The sequence below is a fragment of the Macaca nemestrina genome, chromosome 2, assembly GCF_043159975.1.
Source record: "Macaca nemestrina isolate mMacNem1 chromosome 2, mMacNem.hap1, whole genome shotgun sequence".
NCBI lineage: Eukaryota > Metazoa > Chordata > Mammalia > Primates > Cercopithecidae > Macaca > Macaca nemestrina.
In genome coordinates this window covers 150,784,848-150,807,975 of record NC_092126.1, presented here as the reverse complement: position 1 = coordinate 150,807,975, position 23,128 = coordinate 150,784,848, and the positions used below count along the sequence as shown (strand labels likewise).

The 23,128-nt window shown below is 43.4% G+C and overlaps 4 long non-coding RNA genes across 6 annotated transcripts in view; 3 read left to right on the top strand and 1 right to left on the bottom strand.

Annotated features, from left to right (window-relative positions):
• Positions 1-167: 167 nt before the first annotated feature.
• Positions 168-4,223, top strand: LOC105477718 (uncharacterized). 2 transcript variants are annotated; one of them, XR_984911.2, is made up of 4 exons: positions 168-490; positions 991-1,098; positions 2,085-2,182; positions 3,788-4,223. It is a non-coding gene; the product is annotated as an uncharacterized lncRNA (long non-coding RNA). The 2 variants fall into 2 exon arrangements; XR_984910.2 differs by having other exon boundaries at positions 168-669.
• LOC139362015 (uncharacterized) lies at positions 2,706-19,907 on the bottom strand. Of its 2 annotated transcripts, XR_011620242.1 has the most exons (4): positions 19,856-19,907; positions 7,972-8,147; positions 5,621-5,786; positions 2,706-3,631 (listed from the first exon to the last, which is right to left on the bottom strand). It is a non-coding gene; the product is annotated as an uncharacterized lncRNA (long non-coding RNA). The 2 variants fall into 2 exon arrangements; XR_011620243.1 differs by lacking the exon at positions 5,621-5,786.
• LOC105477717 (uncharacterized) overlaps positions 10,275-23,128 on the top strand; it is a 25,447-nt gene continuing 12,593 nt past the window's right edge. Inside the window, exon 1 of the long non-coding RNA XR_984908.2 lies at positions 10,275-10,422. This is a non-coding gene — a long non-coding RNA (uncharacterized lncRNA). The remainder of the gene's footprint in view (positions 10,423-23,128) is intronic.
• On the top strand, positions 10,503-11,020 carry LOC139362014 (uncharacterized). Its single transcript, XR_011620241.1, has 2 exons — positions 10,503-10,740; positions 10,905-11,020. It is a non-coding gene; the product is annotated as an uncharacterized lncRNA (long non-coding RNA).

Below are 23,128 nucleotides of genomic sequence, written 5' to 3'. Positions count from 1 at the left end.
TCCCCTTTCTTTAGTGTACAAGTAAATGCAGATTCTTTATCAGAAATATAGACCAGCAAAAAGCAAAAAATATCCCCCAAACTCTGCCATCTACTTACCCAAATCAGATGCCTAGAAGGCATCTCTGATTTCTCTGCAAATCAGAACACTTTGGAACAATTACTTAGTCTTGTTGATTCCACTTCCTTAGTAACACTGGAATCTGGAATCTCTCCATCCCATGGCCCCCTAACCTAGGTCAAGCCCTTCTCCTGTCTCACCTAGATCCTTGCTCCTTAAAATGTGATCCATGGGCCAGCAGCATTGACGTTAACTGATAACTTGTTAGAAATGCAAAGTTGCAGGCTCTTTCCCAGATATACTGAATCAGAATTTGTGTTTTATCAAGTTATCTGGGGGTGATTCATATGTACCATAAAATTGGAAATATGCTGCCCTAAACCAGGTCAGGGGCAGGGACCCACACTGTGCAGTTCTAACAAGCTCCTAGGTGATGACCAGTGCGACTCTCCTCATTTATTTTCCTCCCTAGCCTTCTTCCAATCCAATCAATAGTTTGCCAACAAAATAATATTTCTAAAGTGTATTTGACAACATCACTTTCCAGCTTAAAACTCTTCAGAAGTCCCTGGAGTGGACATTTGTTTCACTAGTAATTCGCTAATAATGGTAGTTGTTTTTGTTTTTGTGCTGTTGATTTGGGTTTTCATTGCTTTGGAGCGGTGGTTTGGTTGACATCCTTCCAAGTTCAGGAAATGCCTCACTGTCCAACTCTTGATGGAAGGCAAAGGTGGCCTCCTCTGACATAGGAGCTGAAAAGCCCAGAGATGCTCTTTTTTGTCAGACTCTCTGGCAACCAGAGCCTGAACACATGACCTTGGTTTGGCCAAGCTGCTGCATCCTCTTGGGATTTTTTTTGAGTTGATGATGACAAGAAACAAACACAGAGGAGCAGTCCAAACCCAAATTGAGTGTTGACCCAATTTCTAGGGGTGGAAGTGACGGAGGTATGCAGGACTGGAGGTGTAGGCCATCTAAACCAAAATATCCAGTGTGCAGCAGTGAGAGTGGCAGTATCCTCAACAGTCTGGTTCTGAGGTTGGTTTTTACCTGTGGTTCTGGCTGTTTACATTCCCTTTGTTCCTGCCCATTTTCTAACCCTGGTTCCCTACTCTTAGGGGCAACTCAGTGTGCTACCCAACGTACTTATGTACTTTTTGTTGTTGTTGTTGTTGTTTTTAGACAGAGTCTTGCTCTGTTGGCAAGACTGGAGTGCAGTGGCGTAATCTCAGCTCACTGCAACCTTTGCCTCCCAGGTTTCAAGCAATTCTCCTGCCTCAGCCTCCCAGGTAGCTGGGATTACAGGTGACCGCCACCATACCCAGCTAAGTTTTGTATTTTTAGTAGAGATGGGGTTTCACCATGTTGGCCAGGCTGGTATCGAACTCCTGACCTCAGGTGATCTGCCCGCCTCGCCCTCCTCCCAAAGTGCTGGGATTCAAATGTACTTTCAATTAATTCCCTTCTTGCTTATGTAATCCAGAGTTCATTTCTGTGGCTTGCAACTAAGATCCCTGATTGGTAAAGCTAACTATCCATGAAAATCAAGTTGAAACTCCCTAAACTAGCTTTTGAAACCCTTCTTTATTTTATTTTATTTATTTATTTTTTTCAAGACTAAGTCTAGCTCTGTCTCCCAGGCTGGAGCGCAGTGGCGCAATCTTAGCTCACTGCAACCTCCACCTCCCGAGTTCAAGCAATTCTCCTGCCTCAGCCTCCTGAGTAGCTGGGATTACAGGCACCCACCACCATGCCCAGCTAATTTTTGTATTTTTAATAGGGACGGGTTTCACTGTGTTGGCCAGGTTGGTCTTGAACTCCTGACCTTGTGATCCACCCTCCTTAGCTGCCCAAAGTGCTGGGATTACAAGCATGAGCCATCACGCCTGGCCCCTTCTTTATTTTTATGTTAGTTAAGGTTATGGTATCTGCTGAAATACATCAACTCTCACATCTCAGAAGCTTAGCACAACAGATTCCTTCTTGTATACATTTAGCCCAACATGTGTATTTCTGATTGCCAGGTGGTCCTGTAAGTGGTGGCTCAAGAATCCAAGCTCTTTCAATTTTGAGGCTCTTCCCTCTCCACCAATCCTCCATGATGCTGGTCTGCATCACGCTGGTATGAATAGAAAGAATATAGCAGTCTTTAGCTGTGAGTATAATTAGGTATAAAGGCAGGTAGGACAGGTCACTGGGGCTGTGGCTGGGAGAATGGTACCAGATTGTAGGGCAAGACAGTTGAAAGCATATGGTAGAAATCTAGCTCTGTCAATCAAAGCTGCTTTAAGTTACAAATAACAGAATCCTCCTCAAAACCATTGTAAGCCAGCCAAATAAAAGGAAAGAAATGTTTTATAATAATAGAACAGCATGTATAAACACCTGTGGTATTTATTGCCCTATGGCCAGTCCTCCTTTCTCTGATGGTAGCACCATCGTTTTCCTTTTGGGAGCCACTTTTCCCTGCTCTCAGTTCATGTGATTCAGGTGGAATCAATCCCAACCCCTGGATCACATCTGGCCAATCAAGCATTCCATCTCCTCTAACACATTAATAGCCTTAGATTTGGGAATGGGACCCAAACCAACCAGTGGCTCAATGATGAGTCCTTCCTTGGAACTTCTAGACTCTCTGCCTGGCATGAAAGTGTAAGAATTTATGTGTGGGGCCTCCAGCAGACATATTCCTATCTTGAAGAAAGAGTCTGCCTGAAGCTGACGCCAACGCAGAAGAAAGTAGATCCAAGAAATAGAGACGGGTTCCTGACAACACTGAGCATCGGATCCAGCTATGGTTGAAGCTATTATTTTTAGTGTCTGTGGATTCCTTTTCATTTAAGCCAATAGAAGTCATATTTCTATCACTTATTTCCTGGAGTCTTAACTAATAGAGGCAAGAAGTATAACTGGGGAATCCAGAGAACCAGTCCTTTGCTCACACTCTTTCTCCAAACGCACATTTTTCTGTTTCTTTCTCCATCTGCCTAATTCTTTCTCTCTACACGTACAGAATGGCTTCTCTGGTATGTGTATACCATTAATAACCACCCCACAGCTGCCAAGTTTATGTCTTTATTTCGAGTGACCAGCAGAGACGATCTGTCTCTCAAACAATTCCAAATTTCTTGGAGAGACAATCTGAGTGATCTATCTCAGGTCAGCTGTCCAATCTTGATCCATTCAGCTATGGCTTAGGGGGCTTTGGCAATTTATATAACTTTCTTGGGTTTTGGCTTTATTATCAGGAAAATGAGAATAATAATAGTACCTACCTTATAAGTTTGTGGGGAGGAGTGAATGAGAATGTGCATATAAAACTCTTAACATGATATCTGGTGTGTAGTAAATAAACAACAAATGTAAGCCGTGAAATGGTATTTCATTGGTAACCATGGTACTTCTCTGTCCTTGGTCTCCTTAAATTCTGCCTGATGTCGGGGTGGCTTTGAGCCTGCAGTGGATGGGTGACAAGGAACTCAGCTGTGGGTATGAGAAGGAGCTGGAGGCAGGAAGCCAGGCAGGCGATTGCAGTGATACAGGATTCCACCCAGAAGCTGCTCTGTGTATGCTGAAAGAGCAAGGGAGAATTTTGATATTCAGCCAAAACATTCTTCCTTCTGGCTAATGGAGGCTCATTGAAATAAGCTATTTTCTCCCAAACTGATGTTGCTATCTTCAGAGAAATTATCTATCAGCTCAGCCCCATCATTTTGTTTTCCTACAGGCTTGTCTACACTGGTGAGCAGAGTAAAGAATTCAGAAAAACTCATGATGGTAGAACTGAAAGCATTGAATCTCTGCAACAGCACCCCAAAATAGGTCTTCTCTCTCTCTCTTTTAAGAAATGAGAACACAGAGGCTCAAAAGGATTAAGTAACTTGGCTGAGGTCTCAGAGCAAGCAAGTAGCAGAGCCGTAATGTGAACCAAGATCTATTGGACTCCAATTCCATGTTCTTTCATTGAGCCATGCCTGATTTTACAGTCTCAAGATTCACCTATCAGTCTCCCCTGCTAAACAAAAATCCACTACTGTCATAACCATTGTCATTTCTCACTTCTCAAACAAATGTTACAGGCCAGAGGCCACCTGATGGAACAGAGAGTAATTGAGGGGAAATTGGACAAAGGAGGTAAGTTCAGGAAAGGAGGCAGGGCTAGATTTAAGGAGTTGGCCTTCAGGTTGTAGTAAGAGCCCGTCCATCTTTTACCATCAGCTGGAGAAATCGTATGTGGTCTTGTCCCTTCATTTCTGGGTAGTTAAGAACATGGACTTTAGAGACAGACTGCCTAGATTCACATCTCTACTTGCTATCACTAGTTGTACTGCCGTAGCAAGTGACTCAGTTTCCTTACCTGTAAAACGGGAGTTGTAATGGATTGCATGGTGGCCCCCAAAAAGATATGTCCATGTCCTAGCCCCCAGAACCTATGAATGTGATCTTATTTGAAAAAGAGGTCTTCACAGATGAATTAAGCTAACGAACTTAGGATAAGATCATCCTGGATTAACCAGGGGACTGTAAATCCAATGACATGTCAAAATCGATGGACCATAAAAATCAGGGTTTATTTCTGGATTCCCAATTCTGTTCCATTGATCTGTATGTCTGTCTTTATGTGAATCATTTTTATTGAGATATAATTCACATGCCATAAAATTCATCCTTTTAAAGTATATAAGTCAGCAGTTTTTAGTATATTCACAAAATTGTACAGCATGCAACCATCACCACTATCTAAGTCCGGAACACTTTTATCATTTTTAAGTCCTTTTTTGATCCTTCCTTTCAGACAGTAGGTTTGGGTGACGGATGGGCTTTAGTTCCCCATGTTGCTTTGCCCTTATGGCTAGCATGACTGCCTCATCTTGGTCTGTCTGGGACATTCCTGGTTTTAAAACTGAAAGTCCCACATCCCAGGAAGTCCCTTGGTACTAGGCACACTGAGACAGTTGTCATCTGGAGCACACATTGTCAACCTTCCTTGCCACTGGGTGTGTTCCGCCTTCCTGATACTAGTACGTGTGTCTCTGGGTCTCTGGGCTTTCTCCAAAGCTGTGGGAGCCTGCTCTACTTAGAACAGCAGGCTGGGATTAACCCCGCTTTACAGGCACATCCCTCATGGCAACAGGAGTACGAATACCCCAGCTTTTTCAACGGTTGGGTAGGATAACTCTGAGGCAAGGGCTTTACACTGACTTCCGTAGTTTCTCCAGAGAGATAAGCTTCCCTCTCCCACAGTGGTAGCTAGCTTGATGCTGTACCCTTTATGGCTGCCTTCCCTTGCTTATGTCACTTCCCCATCCCCAAGTCTTTGTCTCAGAGTCCTCTTCTGGTCAAATCCAAACTAAGTCAGCCTTCACTCTTGGATCTTTGAAACCAACAACAAATGCTTTCTCAAGCATATGTCAAGTGTTATGCAAATGGAACTTCTAATTCCTTCTTCCAGCCAGATTGCTGCTTATAAAGCCCCCATAGAGAAACTCTAGATTACTGGACAGATCTTGATATCTCCCACAAGCAGCACACATACTCCCTCACCCAGGATCTGACCCACCTTCTCTTTAGGCTCCTCTTGGGCACAGGGAAGGCCTACTTGAAAATAGGAAACTTTCTAGTCATGGCTGGCTGGGCTCCATCTGATGGCACAGGAGCAGACCGGCACTTTTATTGCTGTTTATTGTCAATGTCAGGTCCTCTTGGCAGCAGGATCACACCCCTGCCTATCAGCAGAGAGGGCTGTCTGAGTCTTCTGAGAAAAATGGATTACAAAACAACTGCAGCATAAATGCAGAGAAAAGCAGAATTCTGAATGCAGCAGCTGGAGAACAACCCCAAATGGGGTCTCATCGGGGCCACACCAAGAGGAGCCCCCACTGCCCAAAAATCTGTTCATGACTTGTGCATGAAATCCCACCTTTAGAGAGTTGTGCCAGATTGTATTTTCCAAAGACAGCTGCACAAATATCTATCTCACAAGTTTGTTGTTTTGTTTTTGGTTTTGGTTTTGTTTCAAGATGGGACCTTGCTCTGTTGCCCAGGCTGGAGTGCAGTGGTGCGATTTCGGCTCTCTGCAAATTCTGTCTCCTGGGTTCAAGCAATTCTCCTGCCTCAGCCTCCCGAGTACCTGGGATTACAGCTGCCCACCACCATGCTGGGCTAATTTTTGTATTTTTAGTAGAGATGAGGTTTCACCATATTGCCCAGGCTGGTTTCAAACTCCTGACCTTGTGATCGGCCTGCCTTGGCCTCCCAAAGTGCTGGGATTACAGGCATGAGCCACCGCGCCCAGCCTCAAGTTCTTCTTATAGGATGACATCAACGTCTCTCCGTTAAGAGGTGGGGCCTATGTTCCTTCCCTTCTAAACTGGCTGGACGTTTGGCACTGCCTCAACCAATGAGGTGAGGCAGAAATGTGTGAGTGAGTGAACCTTCAGGTGATTCCTGCCCCCAGCTGAGGACTGAGACATTGTGGAGTAGAGTCATGCCTTCTCTCTGCCTTTTCTGCATTAGTCGTATGGAAACTGTGAGATTATAATAAATGGATAATAAGAAATGGATTATTGTTATTTCAACCCACTAAGTTTTGGGGGTGATTTGTTGTGTAGCAATAGATTACTAATACAGAAGTGAATTCCTCGGTTGCACTAGAAAGCAATCTCTCTAAGTGCAAGCAGACCCAGATGGGGAAACATGAGATGAGGTAGTCATTCACACTTTAGTATGAGTCACTCACTTGGCACCACTCCCTCCATCCCTTTTAGAAAAGAGGTAAGGTTTAAAATCTTAGAAGATGGGAGATAGGCTGGACGCAGTGGCTCATGCCTGTAATCCCAGCACTTTGGGAGGCCGAGGCAGGCAGATCACAAGGTCAGGAGATCGAGATCTTCCTGGTTAACACGGTGAAACCCCGTCTCTACTAAAAATACAAAAAATTAGCTGGGCGTCATGGCAGGTGCCTATAGTCCCAGCTACTTGGGAGGCTGAGGCAGGAGAATGGCCTGAACCCGGTAGGCAGAGCTTGCAGTGAACCGAGATCTCGCCACTGCACTCCAGCCTGGGCGACAGAGCGAGACTCAGTCTCAAAAAAAAAAAAAATAGAAAATGGGAGATAGTGTCAGGACCTAGAGCACTAAAGGGCAAAAATGGATGTTGGGGCACTTTGTGGGAAGAGATCTGGACTGAAACCAGACAGGACTGGGTTCTAGTCCTAATCATGCCCCTCTCTGATAGAATGTCCTCTAATGTATGCAAGAGGCTCTGCCACTTATTAACTACATGACCTTGAACATAGCCTCAGTGTCCTCATTTATAAAGCACTCACAGTAATACCTATCTATCTCCCAAATTGCAGGGAAAAATAAACAAGACAATGGTTATGAAGGTAAACTGTTCATGTAACTTAAGAAAGCCAAAGGTGTGGTGAATAGGGCACTCAAGGAGGAATCAGCAGATCTGGATTTTAGTCCAAGCTTTGACAGTAACTCACTCTGTAACACTTGGCAAAGTCACTTACCCCTCCACTCTAGCTCCCATAAGGCTCATGCAAATACAGTATCTCTAGACCCAAGCATCTCTGGTGCAAGAAGACCTTCAGCCATCAGTACCACCAGAGGGTTTCAGAGTCTCAGAGTCACCAATTCCAGGTAACAGAATAAGGTCAAGGTCAAAGTAGAGTCAAACTGGCAAGGTGAGAAACCAATTATCAGGCAGGGTTAAGGGAGTCCAAGGAGAGTCCCATTGTCTATACCTTATAGCTATGAGAGTGAGGGATAAGGGATGCAGCCAATAACTGGTCATGGCCCCACTCATTGACAGTGTAATATGGAGATTAGGAGCCATTTGGACTCTGGAGCTAGAATACCCGAGTTTCAAATCTCAGCTCTACTACTGATTAGCTGTACCAACCTTGGGCATGTTAGTTAACTCTATTATGCCTTCATTTTCTTCTCTGTAAAATGGAGGTGATAACTACAGCGCCTTCTTGATCAGGCTGTTGTGAATGATTACATGAACTTGTGCCATAAAGATTTCTTTCAAACCTAGGAGGCTGTTTTTCAGTGAGGCAATATTGGCTGATGTTTCTAAAAGTAAGGAAAATGATAGTTATAAAGACAATTTTGGTAGGAAAATTCACAGATCCTTCAACATAAAATCACATGCCTCTGCCACCCCATCTCCCCTACTCTGCAAAGACAAATCAAACAAAATTAAATCTCTCTTCAATTCTCTGTTGATTCTTTCGACTATACCAAAGAGAAAGCGACAGCTTGGTGCTAGTAAGTCTTTAACACCCCTGTAGCTCTTGCTCATTTACTAATCCCCTTCTCTTTCTCTCTCACAATGCAAAGTCCATGGCCTGGAGCTCAGAGCCTTCCCGAGCAATAGTGTCTAGCTACAATTTAATAACATTTTGCTTGTGTTATATTTATTTTCACGGTTACTTCCTTTTTATGGTAGGTGATTCTGGTTTTCCATTTCTACTAGTAATTGAAAATGTTCTTTTAAAGTAAATGTATTCATGTTTTCTTAAAGAGCGGATGTATTTTAAAATATTAAATATATTATGGTATAGATGGTTTTTGGATACAAAAAAAAAACCCATGAAGATGGTAGTCAAACAATTGAAATTTGGGAAACAAGGTATTGGGCTACAAAGGACAAAGATGTGAATATCATCTCCAGGGAACTACATGGATCCGCCAACAACAAAATACATGTCCTAGTCACAAACTGTGCCCCCGTTCTGCTTCTCAAGACCCCAGGGACTCATGATACTCTCCTGTCCTTTCAAATGTTGCCAGAATGTAAATTGGCACAAATTTTGAATAATTTGGCACATATATCCTATGTTAGCCAGAAATTCCATTTCTAGCAATTTGTTTTTACAAAATAATCATGGATGTGCCCAAAGACACATGGCTGAGAATATCTGTGGCCACACTATTTATGGCCATGAAAACTAAATGACCTAAAAGGCCAACAGTAGGAGACCATATTCAGCAATGGTAGGATAGCCAAAAAATGAATCTAATAACAATGACCCGTCACTCTACCAAGTACTTCTCTAGGAATTTTACATATATTAACCCATTTAATTATCACAACAACCCTACAGGGTAAATATTATAGACACACTTTATAGGTGAGGAAACTGAGACACAGGTTAACTATCGTGCCCAAGATTACACAGCTGGTAAACAGAAGAGCTGACATTTGAAACTAGGCCACCTGGACACAGCATCTATGTTCTTAATCTCCATGCTGCAGTCCTTTCATTGAAACTGATGTTGTAAATTAAAAAAAAAATTTTGAGACAGGGTCTGGCACTGTCACCCAGGCTGGAGTGTAGTGGCACCATCATAGCTTACTGCAGCCTCTACCTCCAGGGCTCAAGTGATACTCCAGCCTCAGTCTCCAGAGTAGGCTGATTTTTTTCGTTTTTAGTAGAGATGAGGTCTCACTATATTGCGCAGGCTGGTCTCAAACTTCCTGAGCTCAAGCAACCCTCCTGTGTCAGCCTCCCAAAGTGCTGGGATTACAGGCATGAGCCACCATGCCTGGCCAGAAAATTTGCTGACATGCGAAAGTGTCTCCAATGTATCAGTAAGTGAAAAAAGCAGGCAGAGAAAAATGTCTAGAAAAACATATACCATATGTCAAAGAGATTATTTCTGGTTGGTGGGATTGTGATTTTTGTTGTCTGTTCTTATAGACATTTTCCAGGTTTTCTGTACCGAATGTTTATTACCTTAAATTAGACAAATGAAACATGAAAATAGGACTTTCATTCTCACCTCTCCTATTCTTTGCTGCTTCTGAAGACAAAACAATTGGTTCTTTGTGATGACAATAAAATGATGATAATAATAGCCAACATTTACTGAGCTCTTAGTATGCAAATGAATTGACAAGGATGATGTCATTTAACTCTTTTCACCAGAACTACTGTGTACAGCCTCCCAAGCTGTGCACTGCACAATTCCAGGGGGCACCACTATATATTGTCTATATTATGGACTGTACTGTGAATGCTGGTCCTTGGACCCTGTGCAACATGGCTGCCCTGTCAACAATTCTAAGGGGTAGATATTCTCATACTCTTCATTTTATAGAAGAGGAAACTGAGGCACAGAAAGGCTAATTAACTTCCCCACACTAGCTCCGCTAGTGAGCGATCACACGGCTAGTGGGTGGAACCAGTACTGAAACCCGGGCTGTCTGACTTCATGGTCTGTTCTCTTATCTGTAATCGAGGAGGGGATGACAAAGAAGGCAAAGTAAAAGCTGGGCATCTTGACAAAGATTTCAGAACCAGCAGAGGCATTGTGATGACATAAAAGGAGCACTGGCCAAAAGGTAGGACACCCATGCCCTAGTCCCTGCTCTGTCCACCTGGCTATGTGACCTTAGGAAAGTTCTTTTTTCCCTCTGGGCTCAGCTTCTCCATCTGCAAAATAAGGGAATTACACAGGATGATCTTTAAGATCTCCTCCAGCTCTGAGAGTCTACAATTACAGATGGCATCCCAATATGGGCCCCGAATCGTGCCCTCCCACTCAGCATGGACCATCTCCCTCCTGCTCGCTGGAGGCAGCATCTCTCACGCTGACCTACTTTGTGTGTGGGGGAGAGGAGGGCAGAGAGGAGCACTAAGGAGGGAGTGAGAAACCAAAGGTTTGTCCTCCTGAGAGACCCAGGCTCCTCGCCAGCCTGCTAAGGATTTAGCAGTGCCCATCCACCTCCTTCTGACATCTCTCCTCCCTGCTCCTCAGAATGCAGCAGGCTGGAAAACCTGAGCAGGCTGGCTGTAGTCTTAATGCATTGCTTTTATTTTTCAGTCGTGCTGGTGATTCACCAGGGTATTTCTTTCTCCGACTTTCCAGACCTGCTTCGTTAAAGTCATTCTTGCAGGATCTTCAGGATGTTTTATTAAACGAAAAAACGAGGTGCTAAACTGTGTGTATGGGTTGAGAAAAAATAATTTAAACATACATGTGCGTTTGTGAAGAGAGAAAGAATAAATATCTCTGAAAGAAAACATGAGAGACTGGTAACCATTTGCTTCCCAGGAGGGACTCTGAGTGGGGGTAGAGCATAGGCAGAACGGAGGTTTTATGCCTTTTGAATGTATGTGTGTTACCTAGTCAATTGTTTATTTTATTTATTTATTTATTTATTTATTTTTGAGACAAAGTCTCTCTCTGTCACTCAGGCTGGAGTGCAGTGGTGTGACCTCGGCTCACTGCAGCTTCACCCTCCCAGGCTCAAGCCATCCTCTTGCCTCAGCCGCCAGAGAAGCTAGGACCACAGGCCTGCCCCACCACATCCAGCTAATGTTTTAATTGTTTGTAGAGACAAGTTCTTGTTATGCTGCCCAGGCTGGCCTCAAATGCCTCAACTTTTAAAAAATGAACAGGCCAGCCGTAGTGGCTCACGCCTGCAATCCCAGCACTTTGGGAGGCCAAGGTGGGTGGATTGCTTGAGCCCAGGAGTTTGAGACCAGCCTAAGCAACATAGGGAGACCCAGTCTCTATAAAAAAAAAAAAACAAAATCAACAAAGACATTCTTCTTTCCATTCTTCCCAATACTTCCTGGCTGTATTTGTTTGCTAGGCTGCCATAACAAAGAACCACAGCCTGAGTGGCTTGAACGGTAGACATTTACTATCTCAGTTTTGGAGACAAAAAGTCCAAGATCAAGTTCAGCGGGGTTGTTTCCTTGTGAAGTCTCTCTCCTCGGCTTGTAGATGGCCATCTTCTCCTGGTCTCCACGTGGTCTTCCCTCTGTGTGTCTGTGTCCAGACTTTCTCTTCTTATTAGGACACCAGTCCCAGCGAATTAGGGTCCACCCCTAATGTCCTCATTTTAACTTAGTTACCTATTTACAGGCCCCATCTCCAAACAGTCTCATTCTTTTTTTTTTTTTTTTTTTTTTTTTTTTGAGATGGAGTCTCGCTCTGTCACCCACACTGGAATGCAGTGGCATGACAGCTCACTGCAACCTCTGCCTCCCGGGTTCAAGTGATTCTCCTGCCTCAGCCTCCGGAGTAGTTGGGATTACAGGCGCGTGCCACCATGCCTGGCTAATTTTTGTATTTTTAGTAGAGATAGGGTTTCACTATGTTGATCAGTCTGGTCTCGAACTCCTGACCTTGTGATCCACCTGCCTTGGCCACCCAAAGTGCTGGGATTACAGGCGTGAGCCATATTCTGCAGTATGGGGGTTGGGACTTCTACATATGAATTTTGGGAGAACTCAATTCAACCCATAACACTGATCTAGGCCAATGAATTTGACCCCTCGAGACCAGTGGCCCTCTGAGGAACAGGTACAGACCAAGTCTTAGACTCAATTGACTTGAATGGAACATCTCTTGTGAGGGGAGCACTGTTTTAGTACCAAATTGAGTTCGATTTGACTCTGGTCAGGAGGTGGAGAGGGAGATGAGAACTAGAGTCCTCGAATGAACATCAGAAGAGCTGATCATGGAACCCTGGCTCCACCACTTCCCAGCCAAGCTAGCCTGGACAGTATTTTTAGCCACCAGTTCCATCATGTGTACAGTGCAGGTCATAATCCATACCTCAAAAGGCGGTTGAAAAGTTTAAAGGAGAAAAGGCCTGTAAAATGCCTGGTACATAGTAAGTGTACAATATACAGTATTTACCACCTGTCTCATCTCCCAGCTCAACTGTGGGCTTCAGGGAGCAGGGCCCATGGCTTTTTCATCTCATGGCCCTAGAATATAGCATTGAACACCAGGGCATGGGTTGAGCAGTTTTGTTGGAAGCAGTAGCCCAGACTGATTTGTGAGGCTGTGTGGATGTGCCCTGGAGGGACCTTCGGAATTAGCCCAGGGGCCACCTTGAAAATATCTGTCTATTAATGGGAACATGACCTCCTTGGGAACCACCTGCTGATGAAGCCAAGGGATGCTTGAGCTATATTTGGAGCTCCTATTGTTCATGACAGACACACCTCCCTAGGACAATGGGAAGCACATCAGAGTTGGAGTGAACATCTGCTGCTTTGATCTGTAAAGAACAGATCCCTGCATTAGTCAGGGCCCTCTACAGAACCAGAACCAAAAAGATAGATAGATAGATAGATAGATAGATAGATAGATAGATAGATAGATAGATGATAGATGGATGGATGGATGGATGGATGGATGGATGGATAGATAGACAGACAGAAAAGGAGATTTATTATAGGAATTGGTTCAAGCAGTTATAGAGGCTGAGAAGTCCCATGAACTGCTGTCTCCAGGCTGGAGAACCAAGAAAGCTGGTGGCATAATTCAGTCCAAGCCTGAGGGCCTGAGAGTGGGGATCCAATGGTGGAAACCCTGGTCTGAGTCTGAAAGCCAAAAACCAGGAGCACCAATGCCCAAGGCTGCGGAAGATGGCTAGCTCAGTCAAGCGGGGGCAGGGGAGGGGGGCGCAAAATCACGCTTTCTCTGCCTTTTCGTTCTACTCAAGTCCTCAATAAATTAGATGACACCCACCCATATTGGTGAGGGTGATCTTCTTACTCTGTCTACTAATTTAAATAATATCTTCCATTGACACCCTCAGAGACACACCCAGAAATAATGTTTTACCAGATATCCAGGCATCCATTAGCCCAGACAAGTTGACACATAAAATTAACCGTCACAATCCTCGCTTCTTCTGGTAATAGAATTGTACTTTTCCTTTGGGAACCACCCTCATTCATTCTTGGCTTATGTAGTTTGGATGTGTGGGCCACATCTCCAGCTCCAGGAATGAGCACGTGGCTCAGACCCAGCCATTGCCTGTACCATACTGGTTTACCATGGTTGGTTCAGAGATTAGCACATGACTGCAGCTGGCAATCTGAGTGATTCGTAGGAACTTTACTGGGACTATGAAGAACGAAGGCCAGACACAATGGCTCACACCTGTAATCCCAGCACTTTGGGGGGGCCAAGGCAGGTAGATCACCTGAGGTCAGGAGTTTCAGACCAGCCTGGTCAACATGGTGAAACCCCGTCTCCACTAAAAACACAAAAATTTAGCCAGGCATGGTGTCACATGCACCTGTAATCCTAGCTACTCAGGAGGCTGAGGCACAAGAATCGCTTGAACCCAGGAGGCGGAGGTTGCAGTGAGCTGAGATCATGCCACTGCACTCCAGCCTCAGTGACAGAAGGAAACTCTGTCTCAAAAAAAAAAAATAAAGAAAGAAAGAGAGAGAGAGAGAAAGAAGTGCTTTTTTTACACCAGGGTTGCTAAACTGGAACTGCTACTGGCCATTTTGCCACCTTGAGGAGAAAACGTGCCTGACTTCCTGCTTACATTGTGTGGGCTCCTGGATTCAGGCTTGCATGAAGCCAGAACTAGTCCTGAATATCTTGGTTACATGAGCCAATAAGCTGATTCTGGCCCAGCGAGGACACTTCAGTAGAAGGTGGCTGACTTTGTGCTCTGGGTGTGCTAGAGCTGACTTATATTAGCTAACGAGGTGAAGTGTTAAATATTTGAGAATGTCATGACTGGTTGTTAAACTGTTGGTAGCTGGATATCAGCCATGGTCAGAATATTTATCTCATGGTTATCACGAAATGCCACAGATCAAGGCACATTTTCCTCCGTGGAGAATCAGTTTACCAGCAAATCACAGGCCCTGACCTTGGTTTCAATAGGTTCCAAAATGGCCAGAAAGAACGACTGCTGGCCAGGGTGGTGACTCATGTCTGTAATCCCGACACTTTGGGAGGCTGAAGCAGTAGGACTGCTTGAGGCCAAGTGTTCCAGACCAGCCTGGGCAATATAGTAAGACCCTGTCTCTACAAAAAATTTAGAAATTAGCCAAGTGTGGCTGTGCTTACCTATAGTCTTAGCTACTTGGGAGGCTGAGGTGGGAGTATCACTTGAGCCCAGGAGTTTGAGGCTGCAGTGAGCTGTGATTGTACCACTGTACTCCAGCCTGGGCAAGAGTAAGAACCTGTCTCTGAAAACAAAACAAACAAACAAACAAACAACAAAAAAAAAAACCTCAAGAACAAAATAGAATGACTGTTAACAACAACCAATATCTATATTTCACTTCCTGGCACTTTCTCATCCATAATCTCATCTTGTCCCTCCAACAATGCTGTAAAGTAGAAGTTACTACTCACATCCTACAGGTAAGGAATCCAAGGCCTAGATAAATGCCTTCCTTGGTGTCAGGTGGCAGAGCTAAGAAATAGAAAGTCAGTCCCTGTGTAACAGACTGATTAACCAAAAACCCACCACCAGCACGCTTTTCCCTTCACTGCCTCTATTAAAATAGCCTGGAAAAGGCCGGGCGTGGTGGCTCATACCTGTAACCCCAGTACTTTGGGAGGCCGAGGTGGGCGGATCATTTGAGGTCAGGAGTTTGAAACCAGCCTGACCAACATGGTGAAACCCCCATCTCCCCATCTCTACTAAAAATACAAAAAATTAGCCAGGCATGGTGGCATGTGCCTGTCGTCCCATCTACTCGGGAGGCTAAGGCAGGAGAATCCCTTGGACCTGGAGGCGGAGGTTGCAGTGAGCCAAGATTGTGCCACTGCACTCCAGCCTGGGTGACAGACTGAGTGAGACTCCATCTCAAAAAAAAAAAAAAAAAAAAATGAAAAAAATATTTACTTTTGCTGCCTCAAGACGTGACCTAGTTCTGGCTATTGAGACTTATGCAAAAATCTGCTTTCTTGATAAAAAATATTGTCTTTCCCCACTTCATCCTGCCTTGAGCAAGGATGTGATAGCTGGTGCTACAGCAGCTATTTTGTAGCCATGAGGTGACAAGACAAAAAACTAAGCACAGCAGAGCAGAAAGACAGCAAAAGTATGGATTCTCAATGGTACTATTGAGTCTGCACTGCACTGCTTCTTCTGAATCTTTTATGTGAGAAATATAAACCACTGTTACTTGAGCATCCTGTTACCTACAGTGCAAACATTCTAATATAATTAACAATTCTAGTTTGAGAAATGTATCATAGAGATCACTTATAATAGGGAAAAACTAGAAACAGTCTAAATGTGCACAATAGGAGGTTGATGAAATAAATTGTAGGGTGGCCATATATTGTATACTATTCAGTTATTGAAAACTGCATTGCCGACAAGCACTTCTCAAACTTGCGTTGTTAAACATGTACCTACAGACATTTTTCTGTGGGTGTATGTATATGTGCCTTTTTCTGAGAATATAAAGTTTATCAGACTCTCAAAGGGGTTTCAAGAAAGTTGAAGAATCACTACAGGTTGAGCATCACAAGTCAGAAAACCCAAAATCTGAAATGCTCCAAAATCCTAAATATTCTGAGCACTGACATGACACTGAAAGGAAATGCTCACTGGAGCCTTATGGACTTGGATTTTTGGATTTGGGATGCTCAGCTGGTAGGTGTAATGCAAATATTCCAAAATCTGAAAAAAAAAATTAAAAATCCAAAACATGTTTGGTCCCAGGCATTTGGTATAAGGGATACTCAATCTGTATTAAAATTAATATTTGTAAACATAGAAAGATGCTCACAATATTTTGAGGGAACATAAATTTATAAAAGAGTATGTACACCATTTTTCCATATTGGGAAAATTGCGTATATGTTATCAATGTAAGCATGCATGGTAGTTGGGTAAAATACACAGAATGCATACTTGGGTGTCCAGAAAATAGCTTTATTTATTAATTTAAACTGAACTTATCTTAGGCTACGATATCACATTCCTGATGATTGTAGAAAACAAATTTGCAGCTCAAAGTAATTGAGATATTCCCTGATTTAAAGTGATCAATTCAGGCCAGGCATGGTGGCACACGCCTGTAATCCTAGCATTTTGGGAGGCCAGGTGGATTGCTTGAACTCAGAAGTTCGAGACCAGCTTGGGCAACATGGTGAAACCCCATCTCTAACAAAAAATATACAAAAATTAGCCAGGCACGGTAGTGCGCACCTGCAGTCCCAGCTACTTGGGAGGCTGAGATGGGAGGATCGCTTGAACCCAGGAGGTTGAGGCTGCAGTGAGCTGAGGTCGTGCCACTGCACTCCAGCCTGGGCAACAGAGCAAGACCCTGTCTCAAAACAATCAATCAATAAATGATCAGTTCAAAATCCTCCCATTTTCTGATCCTTCTCTGGGTGATTTTAGTTCTTCGGTGGACAGATGCATCATCCTAGAATCCAGAGCAGCAGCATCTGGTCCCTGTGCTACTGCCTGTTCCTCCCTGGCCTCTACACCTTATCTTACCTGGTCCCCACCATGAAGCACTGGCATCTGCTGCTAATGTCTGTGGTCCTGTCCCGGCTGCCAGTTGAGATGTCTATGCACTCCTGATTTACCTTGTCACAATTTATTCTCAGCTCGTTTGGTATCCACCGTAGGGGTCCCTGAGAAATTTTTAGATGCTTTTCCACGTCGGAAAGCATGCCTTTAGCCTTGCCCAGACAATGGCTACTTTGCCCTTCAATGTATCAGATTTGACACGGAGCAACTTTAATGAACTTGCATCCTGGGAAGAAAGGTTCAAGTTCCTTCTGCTTTTGCATTCTCGCTAAACCTGCTTAGGACTCCCAGTGTCCACTCCCACTCTCAGGTGTGAGGCAGAGCTCTGAGCCCCTTTTCAGAACCTAAGCAATGTGTCAGCTGTGGTCTCATCTGTCTCATTCTGCCTTCCCTCTCCAGACATTCCTACTAGTCTCTCTCTCTCTCTCTTTTTTTTTTCTTTCTTTTTCATTCTGGGGTTTATCTTACAAACGCTGTGCTCTAAGTCTTCCACATTTGCTCTTTTATGTACCAAGTCAGGCTGTTGCAAATCTGGAGATAAACAATTTCTGTCAAAAAAAAATCCTGGCTTTTGTGAATAAACAGTACTTTGGCTTCCAAACTTATGCCCATACTATAGGTTTTCAAGTCATTTTATGAGTAACTAAGAATTTGGCCTTTTGTTTTTCTATACTCTTTATTGTCCTTATGGGCAGTACCTGTAAAAGGCCTGAATGGTGGGTGTAAAACACAAAAGATTCAAGGTAACATGTGTTAGAAGGAAATAACCTCTTAATAATTCAAAATATTTTCCTTCTGCCTGTACAATGGAAAAGATCTGAAAAGATACATGATGAGGTGTTAGCAATTATGATCTTGGGATGCTGGGAGTATATTAAGGTAACAGTTATGGTAGAAATTACAGAGAACTCAACTAACAGTGGCTTAAAATAACAAGGGTTTGTTCTTCTGGCACAATAAATCAGGAGGTAAGCAGCTGCTGGTATTGGTTCAGCAACGCAGCATTGTCAGGGCCAGCATCTTTGCAGTTCCCTTGGTCTTTCTCCGAGGTCTCAAGATGGTTGCCTCTCAACATGTTAAATCTCACATTCAAGGGGGAAGGGATGGCACCAATCCCATCTGTTCCTTTGAACTAGAAAAGCAAAGGCCTTACATTTTTATCTTACTGGCCAACACTAGGTCACATGGTCACCCCAGCTGCAAGGTAGGCTGGGAAAACCAGGGGCTGGTTGGCATTGGGTTAGCCGGTCAACTATGCCTAGCACAAAGAATATTTACATTACTTTTCTTGTTTCTCTGTATCTTCTCATTTTTCTACTTTATTTTTGTTGTTAGAGACAGAGTCTTGCTCTGTCACCCAGGCTGGAGTGCAATGGCACAATCATAGCTCTCTGCAGTCTCTAACTCTTGACCTCAAGCGATCCTCTCACCTCAGCCTCCCAAGTAGCTAGGACTAGAGACATGAGCCAAGACACCCAGTTAAATTTTTTTTTTTAAGAGATAGGGTCTCACTATCTTGCCCAGGCTGGTCTGGAACTCCTGGCCTCAGGTGATCCTCCTGACTTGGCCTCCCAAAAATGCTGGGATTATAGGCGTAAACCACCACATCCCAAATTTTTCCACTTAAAAAATCATTTATTTATTTTTTTTTAGAGACAGGGTCTCATCTGTTGTCTAGACTGGAGTGTAGTAACATGATCACAGAATCATAGATCATAGCTCACTGCAGCCTCAAACTCCTGTCCTCAAGTGATCCTCATGCCTTGGCCTCCTAAAGAGCTAGGATTAGAGGTGTGAGTCACTGTGCCCAGTCTAATTTTTCCACCATTGACAAGTATTGTGTTTGTAAGTGCTATATGTAATTAAATACTAATAAATAATACTCAGAAATGAAATATACAGCCTCATTTGATTCTCCCAACTCCTTGCCCTCTGTACAATCTTGCCCTCGTATTAGGAGAAGGTAAGGCTCATATGTCAAATGACTTTTCCAAGGCGCCTGCAAATTATTGACAACACTCAACAAAGAATGCAGGTATCCAGACTCCATCCCCTGATGGAGGATACCAATTTGCTCTTAACTGTCAGGAGGCTTCTAAATGAAATTTCAACATTAAGTTGATAGAGAGGCTAGGAAAATTAATTAAGCACAAGCACAAAAGGCCCAGTTCCCACATTTCAAGCCCTATTGAGTCAGGTGTATTAAGCTGGTACTGACTGCCCATCCCTCTCCGTGTCCCTCCTGCCTCCTCCATTCTCTGTCCTTCATCCCCACATTCTCTGCCCAGCCCTTCCTTCTTGCCACCCTCAGCAAGGTGTTACTCAGTGGAAAGAGCTCCAGCTTTATCTTCATTTACACCAAAGTCTGATTCTGATTCTACCACTTACTACCCATGATACCTTCAGCAAGTTGTGTCAACTTTCTGGGCCTCAAACCCTTCATCTGTTCAATGAAAACATTATTACTCATCTCATAGGACTAATTGAATAATTTACATACCAGCCTATGTCCAAGCTTCTCACATGCTATTCAATGCTGAGTATGTGCTCAATCACAGTAATAGTAATTGTCATGAAACAGAAGCTCAACAATTTTTGAAATGTCAATCTCCATTATTATGCATTATTATTGCATTATGATGAATTCAGGCAAACAACAAGCCAGGGCAGAAGGTCACAACTCTGTTCTCTGTCAATCAAAGCAGTCACATGTATGGTGTCACTATGGACTTAAAGCAAGTGGATTTATGAGCAAACTTTGAGTTCCCAATCCGTTTGCCAAGTTTATAATAGTATGTCGCTTCAAATACAGATAGTTGTATCATGGCTCTGACACTTACTAGCTGTGACCTTGGTCAAGTTACTTAAAGTCTCTGTATCACAGTTTGATATTTAGAAAATGGGGATAAGACACTTGGACATGGGAAGGGGAACATCACACACCGGGGCCTATTATAGGGAGAGGGGAGGGGGGAGGGATGGCACTGGGAGTTATAACTGATGTAAATGATGAGTTGATGGGTGCTGACGAGTTGATGGGTGCAGCACACCAACATGGCACATGTATACATATGTAACAAACCTGCACGTTGTGCACATGTACCCTAGAACTTAAAGTATAATAGAAAGAAAGAAAGAAAGAAAAAGAAAGAAAGAAAGAAAGAAGGAAAGAAAGAAAGAAAGAAAGAAAGAAAGAAAGAAAGAAAGAAAGAAAGAAAGAAAGAAAGAAAGAAAGAAAGAAAGAAAGAAAGAAAGAAAATGGGGATAAGAGTACTTATAGGGTTGTGCAGATTCAATGAGTTAATATATGAAAAACACTTTGAACAATCCCTGATGCATCAAACATGTTACATACCTCTTTGCTGTTGTTATTATTATATTGTATTGAACACCTGCTATGTGCCTGAGGACATGAAGCTAGTTATGGGTGAAGCCGGGAGTTAAACTCACCACTATCTGATTCTGAATCAGCACCCAAACCACTAACCTGCCTTCATTCACCATCTTTACCTACCCCCTTCCCCTCTCCTTCACAGTCCAACTCTTCCTTCATGTTCCTGGGATGCAGGTCCTTGTCTTGTCCCTGTCCATTCTTGCCATCCTTTATCTTTACTTTCCCTTCTCTTTTTCCCTCTGCCATGATCCTGAAGATGAGGACTGTCTATAACACCAGTTGCATCAGAGACCCAACTGCGGTGCCTTAAACACATTTTTATTTTTCTTCTCTTTCTCTTACATAAAAGAAGTCTGGAAGTGAGTAGTTCAGGGCAGATGTGATAGCTCCATCATCAGGCAGTCTTGCTGACCTCATGGCTTCCATTCTCAGAATCACCTCATGGTGACAAGATTGACGCTGTACTGCTAGCCATCACGTCTATATTCCAAGTAGTAGGAATGAGCAAGATTACAAGAGATGACTCTGCATAGTCAATGCCATTTAGAGATCTTTCCTGGAAGCCCCAATCAGGTACTGTCATTTGGCCACTTATCTTCAGGGAAGACTAAGAAATAAAGTTTTTCATGTGGGTATATTGTTACTTTCCACCAAAACTAGAGTCCTGGTATTAAGGAAAAAGAAGGAGAATGGTTACTGAGCAATCAGCTAGCTATTAGTACTGTACTACCTTCAGAAAGAAGAAAAGGAAAGGCGAGGTGTGGTGGTACATACCTATGGTCCCAGCTACTTAGGAGGCTGAGGTGGGAAGATCACTTGAGCACAGGAGTTTGAGTCCAGCCTGGACAGTATAGCAAGATCCCATCTCTAAAGTTTTAAATTATATCTAAAGTTTTAAATTAAAATTAGCAGTAAAATAGAAAAGGAGAATAAATGTTGGGTAGGCAGCTAGCTATCTGTACTACACCATCCCTGGAGTTCCTTCTGAGGAGAATGCTGCACATGGTAGGGAATAATTCTTTGAGGAACTTAGGTAGGTGATAAAACATCTAAGAAGCATGGTCCAACATTTATGGAACTCTAAAATTAATCTCTTCTTTTTTGAGACACATTCTTGCTCTGTCACCCAGCCTGGAGTGTATTGGCACTACCGTGGCTCACTGCTGCCTCAATCTCCTGGGCTCAATTAATCCTCCCCTCTCAGCTTCCCAAGTAGCTGAGACTACAAGCGTGTGCCATCACGCCTGGCTAGGTTTTGTATTTTTTGTAGAGATGGGGTTTCACCATGTTGGCCAGGCTGGTTTTGAACGCTGGGCTCAAGTGATATAGTCGCCTCAGCTTCCCAAAGTGCTGGGACTAGAGGTGTGAGCCACTGCTCCTGACCCTAAAACTCATCTTTTAGGAAGGAACATTCAGATTAACTGCAGGCCTTTTGTTTGCTGAATGGAGATACAAGTTTTAATATAGAGGTGTTTTGATTAGACAACAGAAAGACTAAATACTGCCAAGAGTGCCAAGAGTCCTATTTATTTTTGTTCTTAACACCCAACAATTTTCGGCCTCTTCTCCAAATACTCTATTAACAAACATTTGAAGAAGAGTGGGTTGAAAGGATGCCAAATCATTAGCCTGCCTGGGATAATTATCAATACTTGTGCTCACTCATGTTCGTTTCTCCTTTTCTTCTCTCTCAGCACATAGGAAGGGTACACTGCCCAGCCCTCTTGCACTTATTTAGGGCTATGTGACCATCTAGCCAGCAGTAAGCAGAGGTGACACATTTCACTTCCAGGCCTAAGCATCCAAGAGCAATGTGGGTTCCTGTTGCTTCTCTCTTCTCCTGCTGTGGTGAAGGCAGAGGCTGAGATGGTAGAGCCACAAAACCGAAGCCGCCTGGGAGCCCTGAGTGTCAGCACGTGGAGACAGCTGCCCTGAGGTGTTGGATGGGGTCTCAGTGTACTTCAACCACTCAAGAAATAAATTTTTTTATAATAGCCCCAAAGTGAAACAACCCAAATATCCATCAATTGATAAATAAACAAAATATTGTATATCTATACAATGGGTATTATCCAGCAATAAAAGGGAAAGAACTACTGATACGTGCTACAACATAAATGAACCTTGAGAACATTATACTCAGCAAAAGAAGCCAGACACAAAAGGCCACATATTCTATAATTTCAATTATATGAAATGTCCACAATAGGCAAGGACAGAGACAGAACGTAGATTAGTGGTTGTCTAGGGCTATGCTGGCAGAGGTAATAGGGAGTGACTGTTAACCAGTACAGAGGTGTCTTTTTGGGGTGATAAAAATGGTCTAAAATTAGATAGTGGTGATGGGTGTACAACTCTGTGAATACACTAAAAGCCATT